Here is a 16,122-nt window from a genome sequence, read left to right on the forward strand (position 1 = left end):
TCCGACTCTTTGCAACCCCACAGACTGTAACTGTAGCCCGCCAAGCTCCTCTCTCCATGGGATTTCCCAGGCAAGAATACTAGAGTGGGTTGCCATTCCCTTCTCCAGGGGATCTTTCCAATCTAGGTATCAAACCCCAGTCTCCCACGCTGTAGGCAGATTCTTTACCATCTGCGCCACCAGGGAAGCCCTGTCTTTTGACAATTGATCATTAATGATATGGCTGTAGATTACAAATTATCAGTGATCCAGAAGTAGTTTCAATTGTTTTTTAGAATGTCTGTTATTTTTCAAATCCTTGAATTTCCTAGAACTCCAGAGCTTTTTCTCCAGAGATCTTACAAAGGCCCTATATCTAAATATCAATCAGAACACAGAAATTACTCTAGATGTCTCCAACAGAGGAGTTTAACACAGTAAACTGCTACACTGTATATGGAAGCTCACAGAAGGCAAGTAAAGGATGGTAACAAAACCGGAGGTTAGAAAAGCAGTAGCCATAATCACTAGAAGAAGAAAGGGAGATATCAGTGTTACTGAAGTTCCAAAGCCAAGTCTCAGTGCCAAGTGGGACCATGGTGGGGAACTCAATGGAAGCTAGAGCCATAGAAGGGACATAAGAGAGACAGATATGTTGCTCAAAGCAGAAAGAGAAGAGAAATATCTTATTTTCTCCCTTTCTCCTAATCTCCAGTCTCTCGCTTGTGTTTTCTATCAGCTAAATCTCTCCCAATTGCAGAGTGCAAAGGAATCTGAGAAGTGGAGCTCCCTCCAGTATGTAGAAGGGCAGGGAATATATTTGAAAACAAAACAGAAAAGTGATCAGAGAAAGGCACTAATATTTAAGCAATATGTCAGTCATGGGCTCAATCAGAAAGCCTGAACTCAGAGAAAAACTCATAAATAGGTAGAGAAGAAGAATCTTGTTTTCACAGTTTCCCATAACCACTGATAATGATAAAATTCCGATGTCTTTTAAGAAAGGGAAAAAAATGCTGATAATCTCATAAAAGGAGAGCATGGTGGGCATCCAAATAATGAGGGAATTTTTGGAATGAGCACTTCCATTGGCACCTTCTTGGGTTACCCTATCCAGCTATCCCAGCATGTCGCCAACTGAGAGAAGTATTATGTGCAACACCAGATGTGATCCAAAGCCAAGCAAAACTGACCTTCCCTGGGGCTCCACACTTCCTACCGTCAAGTCTGCCATTCCTGAGTTGCTTCATAACTTATCGGAAATACCATTCTATGGGGCTGGTCTCAGAAAAATGTTGCTTTCTGGGATGTTGTATCATCATTCACTTTCCAGTCAAAGTTGGTTTCTTATGTTAAGAATAAACCACAATTTCCTATTAATTATTCTTCAGCTTATGTGAAGATGCTATGCACCATAAAAATAATAACAATGGTGGCTAACTTTGAGAAATGCTTCAAAGAATACCACTGACCTGAGTTCATTCCACAAGTCAAAATCTCCCACCTGCTCAATTTTCTTTTTCTGATTTTTTTAAAAATTTATAAAGCAATTTTATTTATTTTCATTTTTATTAATTTTTATTGAAGTGTAGCTGCTTTACAATGTTGTGTTAGTTTCTTGATTGAATCTGTTATAGGTATACATATATCTCCGCTTTTTTCTATTTCCTTCCCATTTAGATCACCACAGAGCATTTAGTGGTGTGCTCAATGTGTGTGCTCAAAAACAGAGTGATAAAAATCACAAATGCACAACTAACTACCGTTCTGTAACTACACTGTTAGCCACACTTGACGTGATTCTGAGGGAGCCAGACTGACCTTACATACAAGTCCCCTTCTCCCGCAAAACTGAATGAAAAAACAAAGTCAGCATCTTTTAAACCAGTGGCCACATAGTAAAAACTGTACATTGTTGTCCACTCATTTAAAAAGCAAAGTCACTAGGATGGTATAAAAGTGATAACCAGTGCCTTTGTAACTGATGATGAACACTTGTTCTTGAAGGTTGAGAATTATCTCCACTCTCTGCATAACCAGTGATAAGATGCAGAAGACGGTCAGGAGGTAGGGCCAGACCCTAGCAGGGACCCCAGCGCTGTGGGCTTTACCATTGGCACTCTTCCCAGAGTGGTCAGTTGCATTATACTCAAACTCCAAAGGACATTAGTTATCTATTTTATAGATAATTGCTATGCTAAGTCACTTCAGTCATGTCCGACTCTGTGTGACCCCATAGACGGCAGTCCACCAGGCTTCCCCGTCCCTGGGATTCTCCAGGCAAGAACACTGGAGTGGGTTGCCATTTCCTTCTCCAATGCATGAAAGTGAAAGGTGAAAGTGAAGTCACTCAGTCATGTCCGACTTAGCGACCCCATGGACTGCAGCCTACCAGGCTCCTCCATCCATGGTATTTTCCAGGCAAGAGTACTGGAGTGGGGTGACATTGCCTTCTCCATTTATAGATAATTAGATAGATAATAATTATCTATAGATAATTAGATAGTGATATTATCTATAGATAATTATAGATACATATAATTATCTATAATTATAGATAATAACTAATTAACCACTTGTTATCTATTTTACACATAGTAATATATATGTCAGTCCCAATCTACCAATGCTTCCCACCCCTCTTACCCTCTTTGGTAACCATAATTTGTTATCTATAGCTGTGACTTTATTTCTGCATTGCAAACAAGTTCATCTCTACCATTTTTCTAGATTCCATATTTAAGAAACATGATACAACATTTGTTTTTCTCTTTCTGACTTACTTCACTCTGTATGACAGCCTCTAGGTCCACCCATGTTTCTGCAAATGGCACTTTTGCTCCTTTTCATGGCTGAGTAACATTTTGTTGTATATGTATGCTACATTTTCTTTATCTATTCCTCTGTTGATGGATATTTAGGTTTTTTCCATGTCTTAGCTATTGTAAATAGTGCTGCAATGAACACTGGAGTGCATGCATCCCTTCGAATTATGATTTCTGCCTAAGAGTGAGATTGCTGGGTCATATGGTAGCTCCATTTTTAATTTTTTAAGGTACCTCCATACTGTTCCCCATAGTGACTGCACCAATCTACGTTCCCACCAACAGTATACATTTTCTCCACACATTCTCCAGCATTTGCTTTGTAGAGTTTTTGATGATGGCCATTCTGACTGGTGTGAGGTGATGCCTTGCTGTAGCTTTGATTCACATTTCTCTAATAATTAGTGATGTTGATCGTCTCTTCATGTGTTTGCTGGCCATCTGTATGCGTTCTTCGGAAAAATGTCTATTTAGGTCTTCTGCCCATGTTTTGAATATGTTTTTTTACCAATACAATATAAACCTCATTTGAAGTAATACAAATATAATACAAACCTAATTTGATTATCATTATTACGATGCACACAGTGTGGAAGACACATACTTGGTGGTCATGAAGTGTTCTCTACTTGCCTAGAGTATAACGAAAATAATAGTATGGAATCTTAATGTCCAGAGCTGTCACAGAACATCCCTGGAGAGACTGTGACACTTCCAGAGAAGGTGCTGATGATAAAAATGTGCTTGAAGCATATCTTCTGCCTGAACAAGTTTGATGATTAACTTCACAGAAGCCTAAAATGCTTTACAATGGTTAAAAAAAAAGGGGGGGGGGAATTCTTGAAGAATTCAAGACACTCAACCATTCACTCGTAAAATAACAGTAACAGTTAACATTTCAGTTCAGTTCAATTCAGTCGCTCAGCCGTGTCCTACTGTTTGCGACCCAAGAACCATAGCACGCCAGGCCTCCCTGTCCATCACCAACTCCCGGAGTCTACTCAAACTCATCTCCACTGAGTCAGTGATGCCATCCAACCATCTCATCCTCCGTTGTCCCCTTCTGCTCCTGCCTTCAATCTTTCCCAGCATCAGGATCTTTTCCAATGAGTCAGCTCTTTGCATCATGTGGCCAAAACACTGGAGCTTCAGCTTCAACATCAGTCCCTCTAATGAACATTCAGGACCGATCTCCTTTAGGATGGACTGATGGGATCTCCTTGCAGTCCAAGGGACTCTCCAGAGTCTTCTCCAACACATAGTTCAAAAGCATCAATTCTTCAGCACTCACCTTTCTTTATGTCCAACTCTCACATCCATACATGACCACTGGAAAAAACATAGCCTTGACTAGACAGACCTTTGTTGGCAAAGTAATGTCTCTACTTTTTAATATGTTGTCTAGGTTGGTCATAACTTTCCTTCCAAGGAGTAAGCATCTTTTAATTTCATAGCTGTAATCACCATCTGCAGTGATTTTGGAGCTCAAAAAAATAAAGTCTGACACTGTTTCCACTGTTTCCCCATCTATTTCCCATGAAGTGATGGGACCGGATGCCATGATCTTCGTTTTCTGAATGTTGAGCTTTAAGCCAACTTTTTCACTCTCTTCTTTCACTTTCATCAAGGGGCTCTTTAGCTCTTCTTGGCTTTCTGCCATAAGGATGGTGTCATCTGCATATCTGAAGTTATTGATATTTCTCCCGGCAATCTTGATTCCAGCTTGTGTTTCTTCCAGTCCAGCGTTTCTCATGATGTACTCTGCATAGAAGTTAAATAAGCAGGGTGACAATATACAACCTTGATGTACTCCCTTTCCTATTTGGAACCAGTCTGTTGTTCCATGTCCAGTTCTAACTGTTGCTTCCTGACCTGCATACAGGTTTTTCAAGAGGCAGGTCAGGTCTGGTATTCCCATCTCTTTCAGAATTTTCCACAGTTTATTATGATCCACACAGTCAAAGGCTTTGTCATAGTCAATAAAGCAGAAATAGATGTTTTTCTGGAACTCTCTTGCTTTTTTCCATGATCCAGCAGATGTTGGCAATTTGATTTCTGGTTCCTCTGCCTTTTCTAAAACCATCTTGAACATCTGGAAGTTCATGGTTCATGTATTGCTGAAGCCTGGCTTGGAGAATTTTGAGCATTACTTTACTAGCATGTGAGATGAGTGCAATTGTGCGGTAGTTTGAGCATTCTTTGGCATTGCCTTTCTTTGGGATTGGAATGAAAACGGACCTTTTCCAGTCCTGTGGCCACTGCTGAGTTTTCCAAATTGCTTTCATATCGAGTGTAGCACTTTCACAGCATCATCTTTTAGGATTTGAAATAGCTCAACTGAAATTCCATCACCTCCACTAGCTTTGTTTGTAGTGATGCTTTCTAAGGCCCACTTGACTTCACATTCCAGGACATCTGGCTCTTGGTGAGTGATTACACTATCATGATTATCTGGGACGTGAAGATCTGTTTTGCATAGTTCTTCCCTGTATTCTTGTCACCTCCTCTTAATATCTTCTGCTTCTGTGAGGTCCATACCATTTCTGTCCTATATTGTGCCCATCTTTGCATGAAATGTTCCCTTGGTATCTCTAATTTTCTTGAAGAGATCTCTAGTCTTTCCTATTCTATTGATTTTTTTAAATTTCTTTGCACTGGTCACTAAGGAAGGCTTTCTTATCTCTCCTTGCTATTCTTTGGAACTCTGCATTCAAATGGGTGTGTCTTTCCTTTTCTCCTTTGCTTGTCACTTCTCTCCTTTCCACAGTTATTTGTACGGCCTCCTCAGACAGCCATTTTGCATTTCTTTTTCTTGGGAATGGTCTGCAGACTAAGAACTGCTGTATACACTGCACATCACTTAACTTTTAAAGCTTACAGCAACTCTATCATTTTCATTTTAAGGAAACCAAGGCAATAAAAAATAAAATTTCTTTCTTTTTATCTTTTGACCGTGCTGTGCAGCTTATGAAATTTCAATTCCCTGACCAGGGATCAAACCTGCACCCTTGGCAGTGAAAGTACAGATCCCTAACCACTGGGATGCCAGGGAATTCCCTAGATTAATTTTCTAATCCTAGGAAATAAGAACTCACCCTAGGATCACACAACCAGTGTCCGATACAGGAATGAACCCAGAAAGACTGGTCCCAGACCATTAAATAGTCTACTCTACACCTATTTCTTCTAAATGGTTATTACATTGTTTTGGCCAGCTTATTGGGGCACTTTCAGAGAGTATTTGCCTGAAAGCTTTGACCTGAAGTTTTGCCTGATGAACTGAAATTGATTTAGATATTACAATTGTAGATTACATTGCTGCATGCAAACCTCCTTCTATCCTATAGGGATTATCTTTGCTCAATAGTCTTTATGGATTTCTCAGGACCAAACTAGGGGAAGAACTATGTTGTTGACTCCTAAAAACACCTGGAATTAGCTTTCAGCCATGTGAGCTAGTTGCTATAGATTGTTGTAAACAATTTACCTTAATCAAGCTTAAGGGCTTTTGTGGACAGGAATCTTACTCAAGCTGCCAAAACTGGAGAAAGCCAAGCTGAAATGATGATGCTGACCTATAAGTTAGCTGAAATGTTTATCTGAGGAGTCAGTCCACACATCCTGATGGATTTCTTCAGCTCATTCTGTGACTCCAAGGTCAACCACATGAGCCATTCTACTGCATTACAAATGAGGAAATAACTCTAAACTTGCTGCAACCATATGCTTTCAGCTCACATGAGAACTTGCTCAAAAAATAAGAATATTACTTAGTTAATACTCTGTGTATATTGCTTACTCATCTACACCCTAAAAATTATTTTTTTAGAATTACAGAGATAGATTAAAGTAAGATCTGGCTCATTCTTGCTTCATAAAAGGTACACAGGGGTGACATCATGTTACTAACTATCAAGATGTTCCTCCAAGAGCAGACCTAAAGGAAGCATTCTACTACAAGCTAATTAGTTATTTTCTAGTTCTAAGGACTCACAAAAATCATAAAACAATAATTCTCTGGCCACTTCATGTTCTGAAGTGGTCTCACTAGCTTCTCTTCTCAAAGCAATCACAAAAAGGGAACTCCATATTTAATAAAAAGGGAGACATTCCAAGTACGCCAGGAATTGTTAGGGCTAAGCATTAGTTTTTATGATGCAATGGAACTCAAATTACACGGCAATGTGATTCTTACAGTGTCAACTGTCTTGTTGAAAGCTGTAACAGTTTTCTATGGGTATACACTAAACTACTCCAAAATATAGAGGCTTAAACAATGATAACATTTATTTTGCTCACCAATCTGCAACATAAGCAGAGCTCAGTAAGGATAGCTCATCTCTGCTCCACTTGACATTAGCCTCCTCAGAGGCAAGCGGGCCTGGAATCATCTGAAGACTCATTGAGTCACATAAGTGGTGATTGATGAGAGCTGGCAGCCTAGCTATTAACTAGAATTTTAACCAAGATACCTACACGTGGCTTCTTCATGTGGCCTGGACTTTCTCAAGACAAGGTGGCTGATTCCAAACAGGCAAGTGCCCTGAGCCAGAGAGAGATGGCAGACAGAGGCTGGGTTTCCTTCTCTCTCCTAACCTTGGAAGTCATGCAATGTCACATCCATCACATTCTAACGACTGAGGCAGTTAGAAAGATGCACCTAGGTTCAAGGGGAAAAAATAGGTCCCACCTCTGAAAGGGGGAATGCCAATGCCCCAGCGTAAGAAGAGCACATGGGATGGAACATATATTGGCAGCAATCTTTGGAAAAAATAATCAGCCACAAAGGCCTACTAGTTTTTTTGCTCTTTTTGTTAGTCAGCCCAATCAGAGCAATGCCATTCCCTGGAAGACTTGCTTTATAGTTTCTACTGCTTTGAGGATGCCCATCAAAGTCTTTTTTCTTCTCCTTTCTGGATTCAAAGAGAAGATTAAGTCTTTTTCTCTTCCTCTTACATTGGCAAAACTCCATATAAAATATATGAAAGACTATAGGGAATATGATTGGCAGCTATTTGTATTATAGACAGAATCTTATTTTATGTCTGTGGTCTTTAAGATAATTTTTGTAATGAACTAAAGGGGATATATGAAGCATTATATGGAGGGTTATATAAATTTATAATAAAGGTTATAAATTTTAATATGATTCATTAGCTTTATAATATTGTGAAAATTATATTACAAAACACAATTGCTGGATGCCTATGCTTTCTTGTTTGCAAATATGGCTCTTAGCCTTTTCCTCATATCTTTGGAATGTTGAAAATATTATAAAGTTAAAAAAGAAAAAAAACCTTTGCAACTAGAGGATAATCATTTTATCTTTAAATTTGCAGGTGATAAATCAGATTCTACTATAGTCAACATTTGTTGACAATACACACCAACTAAGATGATTTGATGAGATTAAGTGTATTGACAGTCGATTCCCAAAGAGCACAAGAACACCAACAATGCAGTCATCCCTAGAGGACTGGTCCCAGAACCCCCATCAGTTCAGTTCAGTTCAGTTGCTCAGTCATGTCCAGCTCTTTGTGACCCCATGAACAGCAGCACGCCAGGCTTCCCTGTCCATCACTAACTCCCGGAGTCCACCCAAACCCATGTCCATTGAGTCGGTGAGGGCCATCCAACCATCTCATCGCTAGCAAATATCCATGTATGTTCAAATTCCTTTCAGTCAGTCAGCCCTCCATATGTACAGGTTCTGAATCTCTGGATTCAATCAATCCTGGATTTCATCCATATAGATGTGGAACCCACTGGTAAAGAGGGTTGACTGTACTTTAAATCAATACTGTGTTTATTTGAAGATAGGATAATTACAAATCTTCCATGCCTTTTGTAAATATTTTGCTTCATCTAGATTTCACTAATTGAGCTATATCATTTTCTATCAAATATTCTGAATTAAGAGGAAAAAAAAATCATGGAATGTTTTAAGAAGATCAAGTGACTAACACAAGAGTAAATTCGACTGAAGAAACCATTGTCTACTCTTAATTCAGAAACCATTACTTAGTGGAAGAAAAAAAAATCTATTAAAAAAAGAGGGTCATTAATTCTAACACCTAAACAGAAAACCTAAAAAAAAAAACAAAAAACAGAAAGCAACGTTTTTGATTTATGGGTATAATTCTACACACACTTCTGATAATAGTAAAATTCTATCATATTCTTTAAGTTGGCAATTTTGTAAAGAAAGAAAGAAAGAAATAGTAGAAATTTCCCTAATTTGCTGCATCTGTTTGATTGGGAAAATATGCTGAAATAGTGCTGCTTTGAAGGAAACATGCTCTGAGCATTTGTTGACAAGGCCCAAAGGAGGTTTTCTGTGGAGGTTGTTTTGTTTTTGTAGTGTCTGAACTTTTGTCTTTGTAGTGTCTGTACTTTCAAAAATTCCCCATGTAACTGAATTTTAAAGACTATTGCTCAAACCTGGTAGATTTGAGGCAAATTGTTTATGAAAGTGTTGTGAAAATAAAAAAGACTTGAATAAAGCCATCTTTAAAATTAGCAGCTATGAATTGGAGTGGTTGGAAATTAGAAAAAAAATAATAATTCAGCATAGCCAAAATTGTTAGTGAGTCAAGATAATTTTCGCAAGTAGGTGTCTGAATTTGCAGGAAAGAGTGAAAGAATAAACAACTGAGGGGCTCAATTATTACAAATTAATGCAAAATAAATAGCTTGACTGGAATAACCATTACCCACCCACATACCTGCACATATTAGTAATCAGACTTCTGTCAATACCAACCTATAAGTCACTTTTACTCTTTTACAGTTGAACTTTGTCCATGAAGAAATAGAAAGCAAGCCATAAAATAATAACTTAGGACTCCATGTTTCAAATATTGTTTTAATCTCATATATATATATATATTCCCCCAAGATTGAATCAGTGTTTCAAGAAATCCTTCCACCTAAGCATTTAGCTATACTAATAAAATGGCTATGATCTTTGAAGGAAGAAAAGAGAGATAAGGAAGAAGGGAAGACATAGAAGAGCAATGAAATGAAGGAAGGCCAAAAAGAGAGAAAAAGAGAATGATTAGGAAATACAGAGGAGAAGAAACAAAAAAAAGGAAAAAGGAAGAAGCGAAAAATAAGGATACATGAGTCATACACTGGCCTACTGCAGCCCACACCTGCTGCTGCTGCTGCTAAGTCGCTTCAGTCATGCCCGACTCTGTGCGACCCGATAGACGGCAGCCCACCAGGTCCCCCTGTCCCTGGGATTCTCCAGGCAAGAACACTGGAGTGGGTTGCCATTTCCTTCTCCAATGCATGAAAGTGAAAAGTGAAAGTGAAGTCACTCAGTCGTGTCCGACTCTTAGCGACCCCATGGACTACAGCCTACCAGGCTCCCCCATCCATGGGATTTTCCAGGCAAGAGTACTGGAGTGGGGTGCCATTGCCTTCTCCGCAGCCCACAACTAGATCCAGCCTATTTCCTGTGTGTGTTCTTTTTCTTTTGTATCTTCCATAGCAACCCTAGATAACATGTAACAATGGGCATAACTGTGTGTTCCAATAAGATTTTATTTATGAGCACAAGTTTCTATATAACCAATGAAGTTTTATGTATGACACACCAATTTTATGCATCAAAATATTGTTCTTCTTTTGATTTTTCTCCAACCATTTACAAAAATGTAAAAGTATTCTAGGGTGGCTTTTGTGATGCAAGTAGAGTAGCGTAGTTGTGGCAGAGACTCTATAGCCACTAAAGACCAAAATAATCATTGTGTGGTCCTCACAAAAACAGTTTGCAGACACCTATAAATATTTATTAAATACAGACTGTGTGCTCACCACAACCCTCTATTCTAAGGAGGATACAAAAGAAAAAGACCAAAGATATGATTTCCATCCTTTGGGACTTACAGGCTAGTTGAAGAAGGGGAAATGGATCAAACAGCTGCCCTGGTAGTTGATTTTTAGGGAAAACAAAAATGGCATTTAGGTATGGTTTATTTCTTCTTATTCACGCTAAACTTGATACTTCATAAACACTCATAGTATTACAGTGCAGGCATTTAGAGTACAGTTGCATCCTTAAAACTCCTTTTTATATCCTTAACTTCTAGTTTAACATTATCAGCTACCTTTTTAACAAACATACAAAATTCAACAAACATGTAACACACAAACGCACAACAGATGTACAAAATACCACAAAAGCTTGTACTTGAGTTGACAGTCTAGCAAAATCAATGTCTCAGTGGGACAATTCTAAAAGAGAGGAAGGCTTTGGCAAAAGATGTATGTGAACATCTGAGGATTAAACATGACTCTTATGTTGGACTGCTGATTCAAAGGGGACAATATGGGTCACCCTCACTTTCACTTTTCACTTTCATGCATTGGAGAAGGAAATGGCAACCCACTCCAGTGTTCTTGCCTGGAGAATCCCAGGGACGGGGCAGCCTGGTGGGCTGCCATCTCTGGGGTCGCACAGAGTTGGACACAACTGAAGTGACTTAGCAGCAGCAGCAGCAGCACTGGGCTAAAAAGGAAATGAAATGCCCTAATGCTCTCCTTAAGTATTTTCTTTAAAAGCGGCAATTTTTCCACACTCAACAGTTGCACTGTCCAATACAGTAGCCATTGACCATGTGTGGTTATTGAGCGCTTGACACAGGCTGGTCCAATTGAAGATGTGTTGTAATTATAATACATATCCCATGCCAAAGACCTATTATGAGAAAAAGAATAAAAAGTGTCTAATTAGTATGTTTTCCTAGATCTTGATTACATGTTAAAATATATTCTGGATATATTTGGTTAGAGGTAATATTTTATTCAAATTAATTTTGCCTATTTTCTAGACTTTTAAAAATGTAGATACCACAAAATTTTAAATTACCTCTGTGTTTGCATTGGACAGAGATGCTTTAACATGCTGATTGACCCAATAGGTCTGTGTGAAGAGGTAGGTGCATGGCTCATTCCCTCAACTCCGTTTTTGTTCAAATCAATTAAATCAATCTAATTAAAAAGGTCACTAAATGGCAACTGTTGTTGTCATTTAGTCACTAAATCATGTCTTTTTTGCAGCCCCATGGACTGTAGCCTTCTAGGGTCCCTTGTTCATGGGATTTCCCAGGCAAGAATAAGAATGGTTTGCCATTTTCTATTCCAGAGGATCTTCCTGATCCAGGGATGGAACCTGGGTCTCCTGCACTGGCAGGCAGGTTCTTTGCCACTGTGTCACCAGGGAAGACCCTAATGTCAATTACGATTCCTAAATTCCTGACCTCCTTTCCCAGCTCTATCTCCTTTCAGGTATATTGTTTCTGGTCTCTTTCCCCTGTCTCTACTTCTACAAGGCAGAACTATATCTGTTTTTCCTCACTGATGTACCCTTAGTGCATAGAACAGTGCCTGGTACCCAGTAAACAAGTTGTTTTAATATGATGAATGAATAAATGGTAAATATTAAAAGAAGCTCTGCAAAATATTCTAGTGAAATATCTAGTATGGGAGGCCTTTAGGTAAGTTTGTCAAAGGTGATGCTTTTTTAAAAAATATTTTTCACCCCTTACCAGAGGTTTTATTTTATTTATTTATTCTTACTTTTTAGCCAGGCCTTCAAGCATGCAGGATCTTATTTTCCTGACCAGGGATCGAACCTATGGCCCCTGCAGTGAAAGTATGGAGTCCTAACCGCTGGCCCACCAAGGAAGTCCCAGGTGGTGCTTTCTTAATCTGCTCTCCTATAAGCTTATGGCCTCCAATTTACACCCAGCTATATGCCCTCAGCCTCTACCCCTGATGCTGAGAGCTCACTGTTCACTTCTGGCTTCTAGGCCAGCTGAGAGATTTAGGGTTGAGGGTACAAGAGATCAGATTTTGACCCTGGAGGAATATTACTGAGCTTCTCCCATGCAGATAAATTGATACATAATATCTTAATAAAATATTTCTGTGAGGCAATTTATGTACATGCCCTTATTTAACTGGATTAAAGCAAATATGACTGAGAAAGTTTGAATTGAAAAGTATTAACAGCAGAAGTTCTGAAGAAATGGTATGTAACACACACCTGAGAGCTGAATTAATGGCATCAAACACACAATAATGCAAACCATCAGAAGTTGGGCCATGGGTTATGACACACCAAGATTTTCCCATTGGGGAATAAAAAGGAATATGGCTCTGAAAATGGCCCAAATCATACAGCAGTCCTTGATTTTATCCAAAGCTCATCAAATTCCATATTGTTTTTATATTTCTGCTTAGTTTTTAATATGTTGATGGCAGTTGAGTCACTAAGTCATGTCTGACTCTTTTGTAGCCTCATGGACTATGTAGCCCACCAGGTTCCTCTGTCCTTGGGATTTTCCAGGGAAGAATACTGGAGTGGGTTGCCATTTCCTTCTCGATTAAATTATGTCTAAATCATATCTAAATGGAGATTGCTCCTGTCTAGAAAGAGCTATCGTATCTGCTCATTTACTATGTCAAAGTTGCCAATATCTATGCTACTTTCCCCCCCATTTTACCAGGAAGAGAAATGGTTTCATTTTGGCATAATCTTTACACTAAGCCTACTATTTAGTTTCTCACTGTAAAACTTACATCCAAGTAGAGCTGCCAACTCTTATCATGTGACCTAAGAGTTGAACTTGTTGTCTAGTAATATTTCCCCAAGGGAATTTCCAGACTTTGTGGTTGATATCCTCACCATTAGAGAGTCACTCCTTTATTTATACTGTATAATCTGGGACAAGACATTTTTATCTTAGAAGTCTTCATTAAAAGTCACTATTCTGTGAAATGCAACACATGCTTAAGGCATTATTAGAGATTTATACCTTAGCATTAAATTAGTGTGGGCTTCCCTGGTGGCTCAGTGGTAAAGAATCTGTCTGCAATGCAGGAGACCTGGGTTTGATCCCTGGGTTGGGAAGATCCCCTGGAGGAGAACCCACTCCAGTACTCCTGTCTGGAGAATTCTATGGACAGAGGAACCTGGCAGGCTATAGTCCATAGAGTCACACAGGACGCAGCTGAAGTGACTAAGCAGCAGCAGCAGCAGCAGCAGTACAAACTAGTGTATCAAATTGCTTCTCTATTTAATTGCCAGTTGACATTGGTGTTCTGAGAGAATGGGGCATAGGAGATGAGAGAAAGTGCTATATTTTAGAGCATTGAACTTAATCCCAAGTAGAGAGGATTCCTTGGAGAATGAAATAAAAGATTTTGGTCAGTCATGAGGAAACTGGGGACCAGAAAAAGGGAAAGAGATCAGGATGATCAAATAGAACGGGGAGATAGGAAGGGGCTGTGTAGAAACTGCAGTTAGTGCTCCGTGCCCCCGTTACCCTCTCTTGCATATGTGCGTGCATGCTAAGTCACTTCAGTTGTGTCTGACTCTTGGCGACACTATGGACGATAGCCCACCAGGCTCCTCTGTCCATGGGATTCTCCAGGCAAGAGGACTGGAGTGGGTTGCCATACCCTCCTCCAGGGGATCTTCCCAACTCAGGGATCAAGCCCATGTTTCTTAGGACTCTTGCATTGGCAGGGGTTTCTTTACCACTAGTGCCAACTGGGAAGCCCTTACTCTCTGTTACTCATCTCTAATATTGGTCAAAATGCCTCTTTTTATTTCAAATTACTGCTTACTCAATGATCTGGTTGAAACCAGAAGGTACACTTAAACACTGGAAAATTTGAGGAGAATTTAATTAAAACTATTTTTTTGCAAAGGTATATTCCGGGTTTAAGGGAAGTTAGAAGGCGTGGTACAGCACCTTGGAACTAGCAACAGAAGGGAACTGTGACCAATCCTAGGTCTGAAAATGCAAAGGGAGAGAAAGAGTATTAGAACTCAGATACAAAACTAGACGGGGAGGTTCCCCAACATGAACTGTGGCCTTTGGTAGAGGAACAAAGCCAGCCCTCAGCAATGCGGCAGCGGTCCAGTGGTTAAGATTTTGCCTTCCAATGCAGGGGGTGAGGGTTCAATCCCTGGCAGGGAGTTAAGATTCCACATGCCTCAGGGCCTAAATAAATAAATATATAAATAAATATTAAAAAAAAAAAAGAAGATGGGAGGATAAATACAGGATGTCACACTCCTCTCATCCTCCAATTTCCTGCTGTGGCCTCCACTGGCCAGATTCAACCTTTAACAGGAAGTCCTGTTAACAGCAAGAGAGCCTTACTATTTTTAACAAGACAAGAGAAAGAAACTGCTTTGGTCACCTCTTTATAGAATATTATATTTTTAATAAACTATTCTTTGTTTCAAAGTGAATTCACGCTTCCCTCATCCGCTCCGTTGTTAGTCAAGGCTTCAGAGTTTTTCCGGGGACTAAATTCTGGGTTGAAAATAATGCATCACATTGAAATCAGTGGAGTGCAAATGTAAAGTGCCCCTAACTTATAACAGATTTTTTCAGTTGTTGCAACTGTATTCAATCAGTTGTACCCAAGCAACTGAACTAAACTATTCTAAGTCAAAGCCAAAAAAATGACAAGCTCATGAAAAAATTATTTTGGAAGCTGGAAACATTTGTCTTGGTATCACACTCTTCAAGTTACTCTGTCTGGTGGTATCACACTCTTAACGTTACTTGAAAATTTTGTACATGGAGATAGACATAGGATATCCACGTGCACAGACAAACACACACACACACTCTTATAGCCAGCAAGATAACTGGTGCTCAGTAGCTACACAGTTCACAACTAAATGAAAAAAAAGAAAAAAAAAAACAAAAACCCACTGTTGTCATGCACAGACAGGTGAACAATTGGGATGATGACTGTATGCCAACAACCTAGGGATGATAAAAGAGCTGAGATGAGATCCCCCTAGGTGGAAAATAAAATGTACTTCTAGAGCTATGTTTTCTATAACCACCAACAAATAAAAGAATATAATATAAAATTAGAGGTCTTAAAAATTAAAATCCATGCCTTGCATAGCAAAGAATCATTCAAAGAATTACTCTTTTCAAAGTTGCAAGCCAAGGTTCACCCCTTTGCCAATTCCAACAGTTCTCATAAAACAAATACATCAGTTAATCAATAATTTCCCAGAAGCAGTGGTTGTTTTGAGTTTGGGGGACTTATTTGCCTATTTATTTGTCAGTCTTTGCCTATTATGGCAAACAAACATGTTTTTTCTTAACCAAAGAACTTGAAACGGAAAGAACAGTCAAAGTGGCAGTAGATGACGAGTATGGGTTTTTCAGAAAGGCTTTGCTTTCATTTCTGAAAGAAAAGAAAATGACCATGAAATTAGTTCACGAAAATTGACTGCAACTGCTTTCTGTCTTTGATGCCAACACTGAAG

Source organism: Capra hircus, chromosome 2, assembly GCF_001704415.2.
Source record: "Capra hircus breed San Clemente chromosome 2, ASM170441v1, whole genome shotgun sequence".
Classification (NCBI taxonomy): domain Eukaryota; kingdom Metazoa; phylum Chordata; class Mammalia; order Artiodactyla; family Bovidae; genus Capra; species Capra hircus.